At 45.5% G+C, this 17,706-nt stretch overlaps 1 long non-coding RNA gene across 1 annotated transcript in view; it reads right to left on the bottom strand.

Moving 5' to 3' along the window:
- Nucleotides 1-1,036: 1,036 nt before the first annotated feature.
- LOC120396714 overlaps nucleotides 1,037-17,706 on the bottom strand; it is a 67,451-nt gene continuing 50,781 nt past the window's right edge. Inside the window, exons 2-3 of the long non-coding RNA XR_005593317.1 lie at nucleotides 8,371-8,485; nucleotides 1,037-1,592 (exon numbers count right to left, since the gene is read on the bottom strand). This is a non-coding gene — a long non-coding RNA (uncharacterized LOC120396714). The remainder of the gene's footprint in view (nucleotides 1,593-8,370; nucleotides 8,486-17,706) is intronic.

Genomic DNA, 17,706 nt, shown 5'->3' with positions numbered 1-17,706 from the left:
GGGGCTGTCTGACGTCATGGAGTTCTTTGGAAGTTATGGAATCAATGATTTCTGTGACTATGTCACAGCCTTACTTGTGACATCCAGTATTGATTCTAGTAGGAGCTTGTGGCACACACACTAGCCACATCCTTATGAAATGTTTAATCGTTTTTGCTTTACAATCTAAAACAATGTCCAAGGGCAAATCTGCAGCTGAAGCAAATCAATGTAGCATCAGTGATGGCAGCCGCCTTTTACTGGGTGGAATCATTGACAGTTTTGTGCCATGAGGAAGATCCTCTGCATTTTGAGCTATCATAGGAATGGGAGCATCAGTTCCTTGGACACAAGATACAAGCAGGAGTGTCTCAGCCTCCCTTCCAGTTCCTCTCACTTGCCATCACTGATGTACATCAGCTGTGGATTTAGCCCTATAGATTCAGATCCTAATTTATGTTCTGGCTTCTGAAGCTATTTTACAAAATGAGATTTAATTCTCGTTTAATTTCCACAGTAATTCTTGTGTCCCAAACATTTTTGGGACCTCTTCTACTGTTCTCTTATGCATTCTGTGTTATATTATGAATATATGCATATTATTGAAGTTAACACTTTATATGGATCCTCCAGGTATTACATCCACTCCCTTTAGACAATGGAATCATTAACTAACATTTTACCTCCTAGTCTGACCACGATATGTCATTTACAGTGTTTCTATGGGGGTAGGCTTGGCGGGGGAGAAAAACTAGCTGCTGCTAGTCATTCAAATTCAAATATACTCTTTTCCATACAAGGCTACTGTGTATGTTTCCATGAGGAAGGCAACAAAGTGTGCTTAGCTCTACTGTAATAAACATGGCTAAGAACCACCAAGATTGGGGTCTCATTGTGTTAGGTGCTGTGCAGAAAGAGCAGCAGAGCATCCTTGCTGCAAATAGCTTACAATCAAATGAGACAGGACAAAGGGTTGAGGACAGGAGCATAACAAAAGCAGAGTGAAAAGCAGAATGCAGAAACAGCAAAAAAAATTAACAAAAAGGTAAATGGGTGTTTTAGAACCTTCAAAAAAAGGGCCAGTTTCCTTTTTATCAAACCACCATCATCAACTAAGGACCCTTACGCCAGCCAGAGTGGCCATGGTTGATGTCGTCACACTAGGCATTGTGTTGTGAAGTTCCCAGGTCTGGCTCATTCCTGAGAATCAACAAATCTGAGGTGGCCCTAAGAGTGGAGCTAGGTCAGGTCACGGCATGGCATGCACCACTTCATGCGTCAATGGAGACAGAGCATAGTGTGCTGGGTGTTTCATTTGTAGGAACAGGCCAAAGTACAAGTTGGATGGGGGAAGGTTCTCGTGCATCTGCTTTGCCCTTCCTTATTTTATAATGCATAACCCAGGCCACATACAATGTGGTCTACTAGGTCAGGCATTAGAGGGAGAGTTGGAAGACCTGGCTCTGTCCCTTGATTCCAAGTCTCTGTTCCTGCATTCGGCACACATACAGGCTACAAAGGGAAACATCTGTGTGCTCCTCTTCTTGGGGCAGCTGAGAGCCAGCCCAGCTCCCAGTATAAGCACCATTCAGGTTCCACAGGGTCCTGGACAGCTGGGAATAGTCAGAGTGATTACATTCCAGCTGCACCCACCCCCTCCATGTCACAGGACTTGCAAAACAATCCCAGTCCAGTAATGTTTTCCAGGAACAGGTTCTGCCCATAGTACAACCCTTTCCTACCACCAGACTCCAGCAGAATGGAATTACACTAACACAAAACAGGCATAAAGTAGAAGGTAATCAAGCCAATTGACTAGCACAACAATAGAAATGATGGATGCTTCAATAGAAGTCCATATGGGCCCAAACCCACTGCCCTCAGATCTAGTGTATTTGCATATTGGATTTATAATAAAAAAAGCAGATATTCAGGAAAGTGCTGACATTTACTCCACTGTCTGACACTGTCTTGGCAGGTTTTTTTTAAATAGGTTATAGATTATCTTTTACATCCTCCTGGGGGTGCCCCATTTCTGAGGAGAGGATACATTCATCCATCTTAATGATCAGCCTCAAAGTGCTTTGTGGTATGAAAGAAAATTCAATCATTTACATTAAGGCCAGGCCACCTGCAGTGTGAAATACAAGGCTTGAGGCATATACAGGAAAAGGGTCTCAGGAAGGAAAATGGTTATAGTGTAGGAAATAAGGGAGAGGATTTTCAAAGACACCTAGACAAATTAGGAGAACAAGTCTCCAAGTCACTTAAGTGACTGAAAAAATCATCATAATCTTTGAAGAGAAAAGGTAGATCCCATGGTTAAAGTGTGAGTCTAGCACTGGGGAAATCCAGGGTTCAATTTCTTCCTGCATAACCTTAAACAAGATCATTTAATCTCTGTGCATCAGTTCCCCCTCTGTAAAATGGAGCTAGTTGTCTTCCCCTACCTCATGAAGGATAAATACATTAGAGACAGATGCTTAGATACTAGGGGCCAGTTAAGATTCATGTAGATCATTAAAAGCACAGATATCTACACAACCACATGCTCTGGGAGTCCCTAAACCTTTGACTGTTAGAAGCTGGGACAACAAGGAGTGGATCACTCAAATAGCCCTGTTCTGTTCACTCCCTATGAAGCATTTGGCACTGGCCAGTGTCAGAAGACAAGACACTGGGGTAGGTGAACCCCTGGTCTGACACAGTATGGCCATTCTTGTATTCTATGACGGGAATTTTCAGAAGGGCTCTGTGCCCACAACCAGGGCCAGATTTTTGGAGTATCTAAATCAAGGCCCTTACTGAGGTGCCTAAATGGGAGCTGTGCTTAGCCCACATGGAATAGATATTCAGAGGGGGGAGAGAAAAATATCACATGCACATTCTTCCATTAATAAAGCAGAAGCCACTCGCCTAATTTAAGGGGCACTGCACAGAAAATTTACCATATCATACTGCAAGACTAATGGGTACGTGAAATTTTCATATAAAAAGGAGTTTAACAAAAGGTAATGCATGATTTACATACTTGTTCCCTGCCCCTCACCAGTGACACTACCAGGAGAAGCAATTCACATATCATAACAAGTCACTTCTTAAGGACACAGACATGTGATACTTTATTTTTCCCCCTTAGCTGTTTTTTACCTCTGCAACCTCAGCTCCTCAAATTTTAGATACTCCATGGTTCCCCTTTGGTGCTCTTTGTCTCTGAAAGAAGGGACTAAGGGGGGGAATAGGATAGATGTCTATAAGAGATGACTATATGGGGGGCGGGATATGAGATAGGGCTATAAAATCATGAATGGTGTGGAGACAATGAATAAGGCAGTGTTATGGGAAGGAGGAAGTAACAAGACAGAGGTCATCCAGTGAAATTAACAGGCAGAAAGTTTAACAATTACAAGGCCGTACTCCTTCACACGCTATCAACCTGTGGAACTGGTTGCCAGGGGATGTTGTGAAGGCCAAAAGCTAACTGGGTTCAAAAAAAGAATTAGGCAAGTTCATGGAGGATAGGTTCATCAATGGCTATTAGCCAAGCTAGTCAGAGAGGCAACCCCCATGCTATGGGTGTCCCTAGACCTGTGACTGCCAGATGCTGAGACTAGATGACGGGATGGATTACTCAATTGCCCTGTTTTGTTCATTCCCCTTGAAGCATCTGGCACTGGCCACTGTCGGAAGATAGGATACTGGGACAGAAGGATCATTGGCCAGTACTGGGTCAGACCATTCTTAAATTATGTTCCAAATGCAATTAACAGAGTGCATTTTTTTTTATTCTTACTTCACTTTGTCACATTTACTCAGATAAACCAGGGAATTCCCACTGTCCCCCAAATGATAAATTTCCATTGGGACCCTCCATGTGGACTTCTGGTAAACACAAGCCAAGGAGATTCAGGCTTACAGTGGGCTGTGTGTTATATACAGAAGCCACTAGTAAGAAGCTAGTGGCTTCTTTGACAATGGCTGCATCTGACAGTTATGTATGGAGTCACTGCTGCTAGTTTAAAAACAAATTTTTTAGCTCAGCTCTAGGAAGGGGACAGATTCTCAGTTCATGTAAATTGGTGCAACTTTGTTAACATCAGTGGAGCCATCCTGAGGTTGGAAGTTGTGACCCAAGGTGTTTAAAGAAAAACAAGGCTAAGCTTTCAATATTGTCTGAATCCCAGCTTTGGCTGTTTAATGGGGTCACACCCCAGCTGGAATCCTATACAGCACACTGATATAGAGCAGAGGGCCCCTGAACTGCCACTCCCAGGAGGTATCACAATATTTCTACCCAAAACTCAAATTTTTCACCAGGAGAGGGGAATGTGGGGGTGCAAGGGGAAGAAGAGAACCTTTTCCAGCCAGGTCTAGCTATGGTTCTGGGGAAACATTAAACAGCCTGTACACAAAATAGAGAATTTATTCCTTCCTACTCCACTTTGTGGCTGACCATATAAGGCAAGGGAGCAGTCTAGCCCTTAGTTTATAAAGCTTAGGGTTTCTTCAGGATAAAGTGTGCTTTGAGAGAGTAATAGTAATGCATTAGCACTAATAATTCTGTACAGAACATATCCAATGCTACTAGTCAATCCTCACAAACACTCTGAGGCAGCTAATTATGATTACTTCCTTCTGCTTCAGGGTCCTCATCTGTAAAGCGGGTGCGGTGACTTGCCACTACACAATGAATCACCGGCAAACCCTGGATTCACATGCAGAATTGTATGTGTCCTTATTTTTAGCTTCTGCTTATTCAGCTGCAGAGAATGCCAAAGCCATGCTCTTAGAATGTGGGGCTGTTGATTTAAAGATAATCCAGTGTAACAAGATGGGGAAGATATGCAATATACATTGGGGTAGAAGCCATGGTGCATAGCAATGGAGAATGAGGCCCAATGTTTCTAGGCATGTGGGATCTGGGTACCACTGGGGTACCTTGATCCCACATGCCTAGAAACATTGGGCCTCATTCTCCATTGCTATGCACCATGGCTTCTACCCCAGTGCAATGAGGGTTTAAAATGCTTCCAAAGCAGAATGTTAGCAATTTGCATCCAATATACACTGCATTAAGTTCAGGGCAATGGAAAAACAGGTCCAGCATTTTAAGGTAAGATGGAGGAGTTAAAATATATTGACTACTGTCCCAGTCAAAACCCTATTTATTCTAAACCACATCAGCCCATGCTTAGACTATTTTATCTTGCTTGAGATCACTCCTAAGCATAAAGATCTTGAATTTCTTTATCTAGTTTATGGTACTGGCTCCAGCAGTGGAAAATGATAAAGATGAGAGATGTTCAAATGCACTTCTTCTGTTATCCTGACTCTGACAGGAACAAGCTTCCAGCCACATCCTTGGACATTTTATTATTTCCTTTGAGGATAATTACCAGGTGTTCTGACATGAACCTTTCAGCTAGACCAGGGGTCGGCAACCTTTACTATCAAAAGAGCCATTTTGCCCCCTCTTCCACTAAAGAAAAATAGTCTGGAGCCGCAAAACATAACACTGCTTATAAACTTTTAGAAGTTTTAATCTTTTTTAAATTTTACCTGTTACAACAACAGAATACAACAAATAGAAGTGCAGTGTGCCTGTGTAGGCCTACTTTGAAATAAATTAAACACTGAACTATGCAGGCCTTTTTGAGTCCTTCCCGTATTTGTGTAAAATTAAAATAAAACGTAGCCCACTTTAATATAAAAAACCATATAGTTGCAGCTTAGCAGTTTTTAAAAAGTAAACATAAAATTAGGAACGTTTTTTGACAAGTCCATTTCAGCCATCCTCTTGGTTTCTTTCTCGCCAGCAATCAACGAAGCACCTGAACATACAATAAAAACTACATCAGCTCCGGGTCTGAAATAAATGTTTTTTTCTGAATAATAATAGCCTATTAAATGCTAGTGTTCTCACCTGTTTAATGTGACTTCTGTTTCTGAAGCTCGATGCTGATCTTCCCTATGTCAGGGCTGTAAGATGTGACTTTGATCTTCACACAGGACTGTAGGCTCTCATTTGTGAGGCGGGAGCGATATTTGGACTTTATGAAGTTCATGCTCAAGAAAACTTGCTCGCATAAGTATGTTGAGCCAATGATGGACAGGACTTCAAATGCATACTTTTTCATGTTCATATATGTGTCGGGAATGGCACTCCATGTTTCAAAAACAAGTTTGTCGGGTCTGGGGAGGTTTTCAATATCATTCCATTTGTGCTCTTTAGCGAGAGTGGCCTTCTGACGGGCGACTTCTTCGAGATCCGCTGTCAGGCTTTTGAACTTGGACACCCATAAGTCTTTATCCACTATGTCGGCCAGTTCAATTTCAAGATCGGGCTGACTTATCCCTGTGAATGCGGATATGTTCAGCAGGGATGGGTCGATGTCCAGTGGTGTGACAGGGAAGGACAGAGTGTTTTTTTCCTTTCTGAACTCGCTGAATCTTTCTCCAAATGCAGCTTGCATTGCCATAATTGCAGTGTAAATAATCACAATTTATGTGATTGTTCTCTTCTTTGAACTCTCTCAGGGAGGGGAAGTGAGAGAGCGTACCTCTCTGTACATCTCTGGCAAACACTGTCATCTTGCGCTCAAATGCCAGAACATCCTCCAGCAACTGCACATTCCCTGGAGATTTTTATTCAGCGTGTTTAAGTGACTTGTCATATCCACCATGAAATAAAATTTTTCCAGCCAATCGAGGTCTCCCAGTTCGGGATAGCTGAGGCCTTTGCTTTCCAAGAAGGTTTTCACATGTTCCAGACAAGCAGCGTGACAGCCACCGAACTCTGTTGTGCAGCAGGAGATCCAAATATGCTCTCGACTTCATCTAACCATGAACAAAACTGTTGGTGGTTTAACCCGTTTGCAATTATTTTGTTCACTATCTTAATAACGAGGTTCATCACTTCCACACATTCAGGGGGGAATGTTTGAGCGCACAGTGCTTCTTGGTGCAAGATGCAGTGAAACGTCATCAGCTCTCGATCCAGCGACTTTTGAAGTAAATTCACAAAGCCCTTCTGTGCTCCTCTCATACTGGGTGCACCATCAGTAGACACTGACACCAGGTGAGTGGTGTTTATTTCTTTGGCTTTTAGACAACTCAAAACAGCCTCACAAATGTCCTGTCCTTGGCCCTTTAGCGGTATGAGTTCAATCAGTTCTTCCCATCAGAGTTCACATATCTGCATAACAGTGCTGTCTGCTCAATATCATTTACATCACTTGACTCATCACAGGCAATTGAATATGCTTGAGCTGAATTGATGTCATCAATTTGCTTACTGGTGATGTTTGTTGCCATTTTAATGGTCCTGTCCTTGACGGTCTTTGCAGAGAGATGCATTTCTTTAATTTTCTGAATAATTTCCTGTTTGTTTTTGAATTGAATAGATGCTCTGATATTTTTATGAACAATTCTTTCATGTATTCTCCGTCTGTGCCTCCTTACGATCTCATGAGCTGCCACAAAACTAACAGCTGTAGTTGAGTTTGGAGAGTTGATCCACTTCTTGAAAGTATGTTTGCTCTGCTCAACTTTCCGTAGTAGTTCCGAAATCGCTCTCTTTCGCCATCTTCAGTTGGGTACTTTTCAGAAAATGCTGAGTGCTTGTTTTGAAAATGTCTTTCAACGTTACATTTTTTGTTGTTTGCTAATTTCTCGCCACATATCAAGCACACAGGTAAGCCAGCATCGTTGGCAGTGAAGGCAAAGGAATCTGTCCATGCAGAATTAAACTCTCTATTTTCTTCTGAGATTTTTCTTTTTTGGGATGTATTCATGGTTAGCTTACCCTGCAGGTAAAGGCGAGCTATAGACGTGGATGTTATTTTAATTGACAAATTATAAAAAAAAATTAAAAATTCGATGTTAAAGTATCACCTCGAACTCCAAGATAACTGTGCAACAAAATAAACAAAAATAAAATAATATATAAATAAAAATTAAATTAATAAATAACCGTTATTCTTTTTTTTCTTTTTTTTTTTCTTTTGTCAAGGCCGAAGGGAGCCACAACAAGGAGGCTGAAGAGCCGCATGCGGCTCCGGAGCCGCGGGTTGCAGACCCCTGAGCTAGACAAATCCAACCCCTTAAGTGGGGAAGGTGGCCTGCAGGCACCACAGAATTAAAGATTTGCAGGCAACTCCAACATTTCAGTCTAAGGTCCAGATTTAGCAAAAGCTCTGATGCATGTGTTTGGACCCATTCTCATTTACACAAAGGTCCTTTTACATGGTGAAAAGCTGCCATAAGGGGGTGAAAGGGTAATTTCTCCCCACTTTAAGGCAGCTTTTCACTCTGCTGGAGCAGGTTCAAGGGGCCTTAGAGTAATGAGACTCTAGCCCACTTAAGCAAGTGCTTCTTTCAGTCCGGGCCTACCTTCTTTATCGTCATTTCCTTAAGTTGGGGCCAGAGCAGCTCCCAAGGCTGGTTCATTTCCTTTTATCCTCCCATCTGTGGCTGTGAATCACGTTGGAGACGCGGGAGCTGTGACCTGCAAAGGAAAGCTCATTTTCACAAACATCTCCACTTCTGACAGTTTGAGATAAGCACTTTTGAAAATCTGGCCCAATAGTGGGTGCTGAGTGTTTCTGAAAATTCCAGGCATGTTGGTGGAGACTTGAGATTTTTGCCTTGCCCCAGATCACTGAGCAGAGACCATTTCTGAGTGTCAGCCGAGGATATCCCCCTTGATTGATTTCCTAAGGCCGCAGGCTGGCTTTGGGGCTTCTGTATTTCAGAAACCTTTATAATTGCAAATTAACACCAGCCCTCTTGTAATGCACTGGCTGGTGTGTATATGCACCCCACCCTCTACTGGCAGGGTACTCACATGTTGACATCTAGTAGAGACAGCCTAAAAAGTTGTCTAGCCACAATACAGCAAAACATGTACTATCTTTAGGCACGTGTAGTCCCACTGAAGTCATATCACTACAGTCAATAGCTTCTTGCCACAGATTTAAAGAAACAATACTTACATCTTCAAAAACATGGTATATAATTGTGGGTAAAATCCCAAATAATAGATTCAGAGTTGAAGGCCAAAAGGGACCATTCAGTCTAGCACAGACCATTAAACATCACCCAAATACCTCTGTTGGTGCCCATGTCTTCAGTTGAACTAAAGCATTTTAGTCCTCAAACTAAACTCGTGTGACAAAGAACAGGAGAGATCAAGGTGCCATCAGTGGCCAAGGCCCCTGCACTAGATCTACCAAGGTCATACAAAAAAGCACTAATATCAGTGTTGATGAGATCTCCAGCTTCTACCACTACCAACATGGGCTGCATCTGAACCAGCTAGCTGATGCACCCAGTTGCCTAACACAAACAAATGTATCCTTGAAAAATATAAAGTTTGGCTCCAATTTTGCAGCTGGATCCATGCAGGTAGCCCCTGGAACTCATACAGAACCCAACTGACTCATTAAGTCAGTCATATGAATCCACCTGCAGGCCCGGAGCTGTAATAATGATGCCAACATGGAAAAAATTCTATACAGCTGATCTGTCTGGATTTTTATTATGGTAGTGCCTAGGGGCCCTGCTGTACTAGGTTCTGTGCATAGCATAGCAGGAGACAGTCACTGCTCTGAAGTGTGTGTAATTTAACTAGAAACAGCATACAAAAGGCGGGAGGGGAACAGAGACATAGTGACTTGCCCTAGGGCATACAGCTGGTCAAAGGCCAAGCCAGGACTAGAACTTGGGCCACCTGACACCCAGGCCATTGCCCTGGGCTACAGCATCTCTATTTTTGCAATCATTTCTCCAGTGCTTACCACAATAAAATTAAAAGCATGAGTCAAAGCAGTTGGTAGACAGCATAAGAGTTCTGTGGATCATTTACAGGGATAGCTGCTAAAGACGGCCTCTTTGGAACAGACTGAGATGTTGATAAAGACAACACTTTTAGGAAGTGACAACTGCTGCAGAGACCTGACATATTGATATAGCCAGCTTTTTAAATACAGGGAAATCAAACTGCAATGCAGGCTGAAAATCCAGTGTTATCAAAGCTAACCTGCAGAAAAAATAGGGCCAGCTCCTCATCTGGTGTAAGTTAGCTGAGCTGCAGTGAAGTCAACTCAAATCTACACTAGCTATGGTGTGGCCTGAAGTGCTCTCATCTTTCCCAAGTTACACAAGTTTCAAGTTTGATTTTATTATCCCAGCCTTTAGAAGATTAATGGCCAGGCCCCTGCCTCTCCCAGGAGCCTTTCCTCCAGACAGTGAAACTGTGGTTCATTAAAAGTTACAGGGTTTATTTCATTCCTGTATTTTACGTGAGTGGGGGTTTTTATGTAAGAGATCCCAGAGGAACAATCTTGTGTAAAATCACTTCTGTTATAGCTTTGCACCGACTCTCAGTCAAGCAGCAGCCACTGGCTTCTAATGACTAGGATTCACCTTTATGTTTTGAGCTATCACTGCTGGGAAGCTGCTACTGCAGCTGTTCACTAATAGCTACTGCTGAAGGAAACTGGGGGGGGGGGAGGAGAGAGAAGAGGGACTGATACTCCCTTTTCCCCTAAAGCAGAGAATATAGTGCAGTCTCTCAAATGTGGCCACTTGGGCTGTGATTGGGGGGGGGGGGGAAAGAAAGTAACAGCCCCCTCCTGGTTGCTCCTGGATGCACTGCCTCAGTGTTGGTTGCTGGGGCTGCCAGCAGGGGTTGGGCCCTGCCCGCCTCCAGCACAATGCTGGAGGATCTGGCGAGTTCCCCACCTTGCCAGGGGCAGTGGGGCTCAGGCTTTGGGCTTCAGCCCTGGGGTGGCAGGGCAGCAGGCTCTGGCCTTGGGGTTCGGGGCTCCAGCCCTGGGCTCTGGCTGTGCAGTGGCAGGCCCTAGCAACCAACGCTCCATCCCTAGGCCCTAGGGTTGCCAACTTTCTAATCCCACAGACAGGGGCGGCTCTAGGAATTTGGCCGCCCCAAGCACGCCAGTCCCGCGGCTCCGGGGGACCTCTTGCAGACATGCCTGCGGGAGGTCCACCGGAGCCGTGGGACGAGCAGACCCTCCGCAGTCATGCCTGTGGGAGGTCCACCTGTCCCGCGGCTCCAGTGGACCTCCCGCAGGCATGACTGTGGAAGGTCCGCCGGAGCCGCCTGCCGCCCTGCCGGCAAAATGCTGCCCCAAGCGCGCGCTTGGCGCGCTGGGGTCTGGAGCCGGCCCTGCCCACAGAACTGAACACCCTAGCCCCACCCCTTCCCCAAGGCCATTCCCCTGCCCTGCCCCTTCCCCAAGGCCATGCCCACCACTCACTACATTTCCCCCTCCCTCAGTGGCTCAGGGCTCTCCCCAACCCTCACTCACTTTCACTAGGCTAGGGCTCCGGCTGGGGGTGTGGGCTCTGGGGAGCAGAGGTTTGGAATGCAGGGAGGGGCTCTAGGTAGGGGTGGCGCAGAGGGCTTCAGGGTGTGGAAGGGGGCTCTGGGGTTGGGATGTAGGGGGTGAGGCGTTCAGGGGGCTCAGAGCCAGAGCAGGGGGTTGGAGCTCAGGGCATGGGCTTACCTCCGGTGGCTCCCGGTCTGCAGCGGGGGCTAAGGCAGGTTTCCTGCCTGTCCTGGCACTGTGGACTACACTGCACCCTGGAAGTGGCCAGCAGCAGGTCTGGCTCCTAGGCAGAGACGCGGCAGGCAGCTCTGCAAGCTGCTCTTGCCTGCAGGCACTGCCCCCACAGCTCACATTGTCCGTGGTTCCTGGCCAATGGGAGTTCAGAGCCAGTGCTCAGGGTGGGGACCATGTGTGGAGCCCTGGGGCCCCCGTGCCTAGGAACTGGACCTGCTGACCACTTCCAGGGTGTAGTGCAGTGCAGCGCCAGGACAGGTAGGGACTAGCCTGCCTTAACTCTGCAGTGGTGCCAACTAGAGCCACCAGGGTCTCTTTTTTACTGTGTTCTGGTTGAAAACTGGACACATGGTCACCCTACTGGGCCCCAGCTGTAGGGCTTCAGGCTCTGGCCATGGGACTTTAAGCTCCAGCCCGCTGCTACCTCCCCTCACCCTCCATCCAGGGCTTAATTTATCCCCAGGTTTGCCAGTGCTGAGCAAGTCTGTGAAATGTAATATTAACACACAAATATCACATTTTACAACAGACTTTCTAGCAAATTATAAATTACAATGATTTGGACATGCATCTGTACATAAGTATTTGGTTTTCCTAATGCTAATTAATTTTTTTTCCCTAAAATGAGAGCGCAGCCACCAGCAAGAGTTGGTAGCCGCACCCTGAGGCCACCAAAAAATTTGTTCTGAGAACCCTTGATCTAATGCAAGACATGAGAGAGGACGAGACCGAGTGCGAAAGAACATCAGGTTTGCCCAGAAATTCTGAGTAGGTGGGAAGGAATAGAACTTCAGCCAACACTCCCTGATTAGATGGAGTAAGGTAGTCAAACAGAGCTACTGGACGGCAAAAAGGGGTCATAATGGGATGCAGAACCTACTGGGCCAGATTCTGGCTCCTGCTGCATCTCCTTTATGGCTTGATTTTCCCCACTGAAAAGCATCAAGAGGGATGTGCAGCCCCCTAGAAATTCCCCAGTACAGGGGCAGGGTAGGATCAAGGTAGGCAGCCCTGCACTACCTTCTTGCAGACCCCTCAGCACCATAGTATTGCAGGAGATGAGAGGGCATATGCTGGGCCCAGAAGTGGGAGTGAACAGAGGGCAAAAGGCTCTGGTTATTCCGGACTGCAGAACAGCTGATATGCCAGACTTGCACAGCTGCTTAAGAGCCAACCGTTCTCAAACTTCATTGCCCCACAACCTCCTTCTGACAACTAAAGTTACTACATGACCCCGGGGCGGGGGGGCAGTTGACACACCGAAGCCTGAGCCCTACCACCCCAGGCAGAAGGGCAAAAGCCAAAACCAGAGCCCTACCACCCAGGGCTTTGGCCCTGGGACTCAGCAATTCTATCCCTGGTGACCCCAATGCAAATGGGGTTGCAACCCACTTTGGGGTCCCAACTCAAGTTTGAGAACCTGGGATAGCCCATCCCCTAAGACCACTCTGACATACTTGGGAGGCCTAGGCCCCGAAAGAGGGTGACACTAATGGGCATATAGTTCCCCCTCCCCAAACCACAACGTTCCTGCACTGAACCCTTCAGTGCTGTGCCTCTTCAGAGTCCAGCCCTGTCTGTCTAGGTCATTAGAAAAAGTTCAGAAAAGGGCAACTAAACCAAAGCCCCAGATCTCAAACCACACAAACTTTCAAAGAGCCCAGATTTAGATCTAAACTTCTCAGCCAACATAGGGAGATCTAATCTCTTTCCTAGCCACAAAGAGAGTCTTAGCCACAGTCACACCCTGAACTTTGGAGCTGTGCTCCAGCTCCGTTACAGCTCCAGGCAAAAACCTGCAGCTCCACTGCTCCGGAGCTGCTCCATGCTCCGGCGCCCTGCTTTAGAGGAAGTTCAATTTCAGCTCTAACAAATCATACCTTGGATCTCAGCTCTAGTTAAAACAAACTGCAAACCAAGATATACAGTAGGCACAGATTTTAGGACTTGCAATACACCAGACATTTAACCACCAGGAAAGAAATAAGTTTTCCATGGTATTGTGTAGCTATTTTGCTATGACAGCTTGATTGCATATAAAAATGATTAACTGCATTTTGTAGGAGAAACCTTTAGAGATCATCCTATCTGCTTGCGAGAGTAGGAAGAAAGGCAAGAGGAAGAAAGCTACATGGAAAACTTTATAGTACAATCAAAATGCAGACACTGTTTAATGGTTCTTAAAAACTAAAAAAATCTGACAGTGTAAAAAAAAATTTAATGAGCTACATTGTACTCCCTTCAGATGCAATTCATCCATGTGCAGAAGATAGAAAGAAATTGTACACCAGTTCAATTCCATTCTGAGTCTGAAAGTCTTGTTTTCAGTCCTTCATAAGTTGTGTGACCCCTGTGCAGAGGGGTGAGTTTCACTCTTGCAAACCAGCATGCAGCCCACTATCAATGAAGCTATTTTGGAGACCTTTGAATGGGTCAGTGGAATACATTCCCTGGCTGTGCCATTTACACCAATGCAGTAGTATTGTGCTACTGTTCAAGATCTACAAAAATGAAACTAGCTAGAAAAATGAGATTCTTGCTAAGTTAATTCTATTGCCAAGGACTGAGTGAACTATAAAACCTAAACAAGGAGAAAAATGTAATACATGGTCAACTGTCAATACATCTATTTTAATATGCTGTGCTATTAAATAAGTAAAACAAAAAGTGTCATGTCTTTGTTCTCTGTACAACATTAAGAATGAGGAAATCACAAGGCTACAGTTGGTTTTAAATAACTGTTTAACAATACACACATGCAAGGCTACACCTACACTGCTGTTTTAGCAGGGTTTGGCATCTTACAGTGGACCTCACCATCTATGTTCTAGAAGACATAAGCTATTTAAAAGGATACAACCCAATTTCTACACACTACAGTAGGCTTTTTTCATAAAATAATCTGATGTTTCATTGGATTTACTCCAGTGTAAATGAGAGGAATCAAGCTCATAATTTCTATTTTGACAGCAATCTTTTAAGTTGCCACTAGTGTTTAAAAAAAGTTAAACAATCTATCCTATATTTGGAAAAATATAAGCCCTGATTACACAAACACTATGTTACATTCTCCAAGGTGTCACTTTGCACCCCATTCGTGAAGGAGAACTCTGTGTTGCTTTGATTTCAGCTAGTTCAGCAGATGACTGCTTACCACCTGACCTTGTAAGTCACTAAAAGCTGACAATGTTCACCTCCTCCCCACCCCGCAGCAGTGAATCTATACAGGATATGAATTTTTAAACACACACAAGCTATAGACATGAGGCTTTTATATATTATGTTCTCAATACATGTCATTCCTCAAGCATGGAATATACCTGAGAGCTTTCTCAATATCACAGGGAAATGAGATAGTTAGGCAAAAGGCAACAAACAAACCCATTGAAAAGGCATAACAAATTCTTCCCTAGAAGAACTGAATGAATTGCAGCAGGATGAAAGCACTTCTTTCCAAACAAGCCATCCATAGATCTGAGACACCCTAAATTTCAGATGCAAAACTATTTAGAGACAAATAAAAGGTTATCTATAATAAAGTGCACAAATCTCTAAGCCTACACATACTAATCTGACACACAGAAACCATGAGAACTTAATTCCATGCTCTGAGACACATGGGGTACCATTTTCAAAAGTCACTTAGGCTCCTAAGACCCATTGGAAGTCAAGGGGAGTAGACAATTTTTAAAGGTATTCGTGCTTAAAGATGCAAATAGGTACCTAGTAGGACTTTCAAAAGTTCTGAGGCACATAACTCCCTTAGGCACCTGGATGCTTTTGAAAGTCTTCACAGAAACACTTATCTGGATCTTAAAGCATCTAAACTGCTTTAAAAGTCTGGCCCTAGGTACCTAAGGCACTTGGGCCTTTGGGAAAAAAAAATCTACCTCTAGACTCCTAAGTGACATAGGCCTGGTCTACACTAGGACTTTAATTCGAATTTATCAGCATTAATTTGAACTAACCGCTCAACCGTCCACACCAGGAAGCCATTTAATTCGAACTAGAGGGCTCTTTAGTTCGAAGTTGGTACTCCACCCCGGCAGGTGGAGTAACGCTAAATTCGCACTTGCTAGCTCGAATTAGGCTTGGTGTGGATGCTAATCGAACTTAGTAGCTCCGGGAGCTATCCCACAGTGCACCACTCTGACGCTCTGGACAGCAGTCCGAGCTTGGATTCTCTGGCCAGCCACACAGGAAATGACCCGCGAAAATTTGAATTCATTTTCCTGTCTGGGCGGTTTGAATCTGACGTTCTGGTTGCACATCGGGCGAGCCGCAGCACCTGCAACGCTGCAGAGCTCTCCAGCAGTGGAGTCCGGGCAATCCCAGAATAGAAAGAGGTCCCCAGCATGGACTGACAGGGAAGTCATGGATCTGATCGCTGTGTGGGGCGAGGAGTCTGTGCTCTCGGAGCTGCGCTCCAGCAAGCGAACGCAGACCTTCGAGAAGGTCTCAAAGCTATGAAAGAGAAAGGATACAGCCGGGATGCGATGCAGTGCCGCGTGAAAGTGAAGGACCTAAGACAAGGGTATCAAAAAGTCAGAGCGGCAACGGACGCCCGAGCCCAGCCCCAGACATGCCGCTTCTACGAGGCACTGCATGCCATTCTAGGTGGGTCTGCCACAACTGCCCCACCAGTGACGGTGGACTCCGAGGACGGAATAGTGTACCGGGACAGTTCCTCCTCCATGTTCGCCGATGGGGAAGATGAGGAAGGGTCTTTTGAGGACAGCGCAGGCGACATCGAACCCACTCCCGCTTTCCCTGACAGCCAGGATCTCTTCATCACCCTCACAGAGATCCCCTACCAACCGTCCCCGCCCGTGAACCCGGACTCGGAATCAGGGGAAGGATCAGGTGGTAAGTGCTACAAACAGTGAAACATTTATTTTTTAAGAAACAGGTATATATATAAAAAATAGAAATACTATATAAAAATTTTTAAATATCGAACTATACAAAAAGTAGGTCTACACATACAGGAATCGAGCAATAATCCTCTGGGGACAGTTCAAAAAAGCTCTCAGAGAGCAGCTGGAAAAGCCTCAGCAGGAGGTTCCTTGGGAGAGGTGCTTTATTGGGTGCTCCGTGGAAGCACACTCTTCCGCGCCAGGCCATCCGAAGGTAAAGGGGAAGCATCGCCTCTACGAGCATGGCAGCGTATGGTCCTGGTCTGTGCAGGGCTTCTGTTAGCATCCGCTCTCTCTGAGTCCGCCTGACACGCCTCAGGGTAATGTCGTTCTGGAAGTGCTGCATCTAATTAGGGGAATTAGTGTACTGTTACTATTGTGAATGGTAGACTTTTACTTTGCATAAGAATGACCCTCGCTTAACAGACTTTTCCTTTGCATAAGAATGACCCTCGCTTAACAGCCACGTGTTGGAGGCCACAGAGGAAAAGCATACAGTGATCTTTCCCGTGCACTGGCGGTAGGGGCTGCAAAAGGGTCATCTTTTCTGCTTTGCACATTGCCTTTAGCAGGAGAGCACAGCTAACCACTAACTGATAAGCAGTATGTACTGTAAGGCTTACCAGGACTTTGTGCAAGAGGGATGCAGCTGTCTCTCCTCGCTTGTGCGCTATCCAGTGCAATGGCGCCGCCAATGAGAGCGTATTCCGAAATCTCGGACTAGTTCTGAGATCTCCTGAGACTTGGTTCCCTCTTTGGTCTTGTTAACTGAAACTGACTAGACTGTGTTTACTGTTGGCAAACATGTATGTGTTCAAGGAAATCACCTACTTTTTCGCATCACACAGCTTCGGCTCCTTCCCGGACTGCCCCGGCATCCCCCTCGCAGAGATTAGATTAGACGCCGAAAGAAAAAGACTAGGGACGACATGTTCCAGGAACTGATGGCCTGCTCCAGAGCGGAGGCGGCAGAGCAGAGACAGTGGAGGGAGACCCTGTGTCAGCAGCATAACACACATGGAACGGGAGGATAGGTGGCGGCAGGAAGACCAGCAGGCGACTCAAACGCTGCTTGGTCTAATGAGGGAGCAAACGGACACGCTCCGGCGCCTTGTAGATGTTCTGCAAGACCACAGGCAGGAGGAGAGAGCCCCCCTGCAGTGCATCTGCAACCGCCCTCCAACGCCAAGAAGTCCTGTCCCCCCCTCACCCAAAGTTACAAGAAG

The sequence above is a fragment of the Mauremys reevesii genome, linkage group 2 (genome assembly GCF_016161935.1).
Source record: "Mauremys reevesii isolate NIE-2019 linkage group 2, ASM1616193v1, whole genome shotgun sequence".
Taxonomy (NCBI): domain Eukaryota; kingdom Metazoa; phylum Chordata; order Testudines; family Geoemydidae; genus Mauremys; species Mauremys reevesii.
Note: the sequence above shows the minus strand (reverse complement) of the source record. Positions and strands in the feature narration are given on the sequence as shown.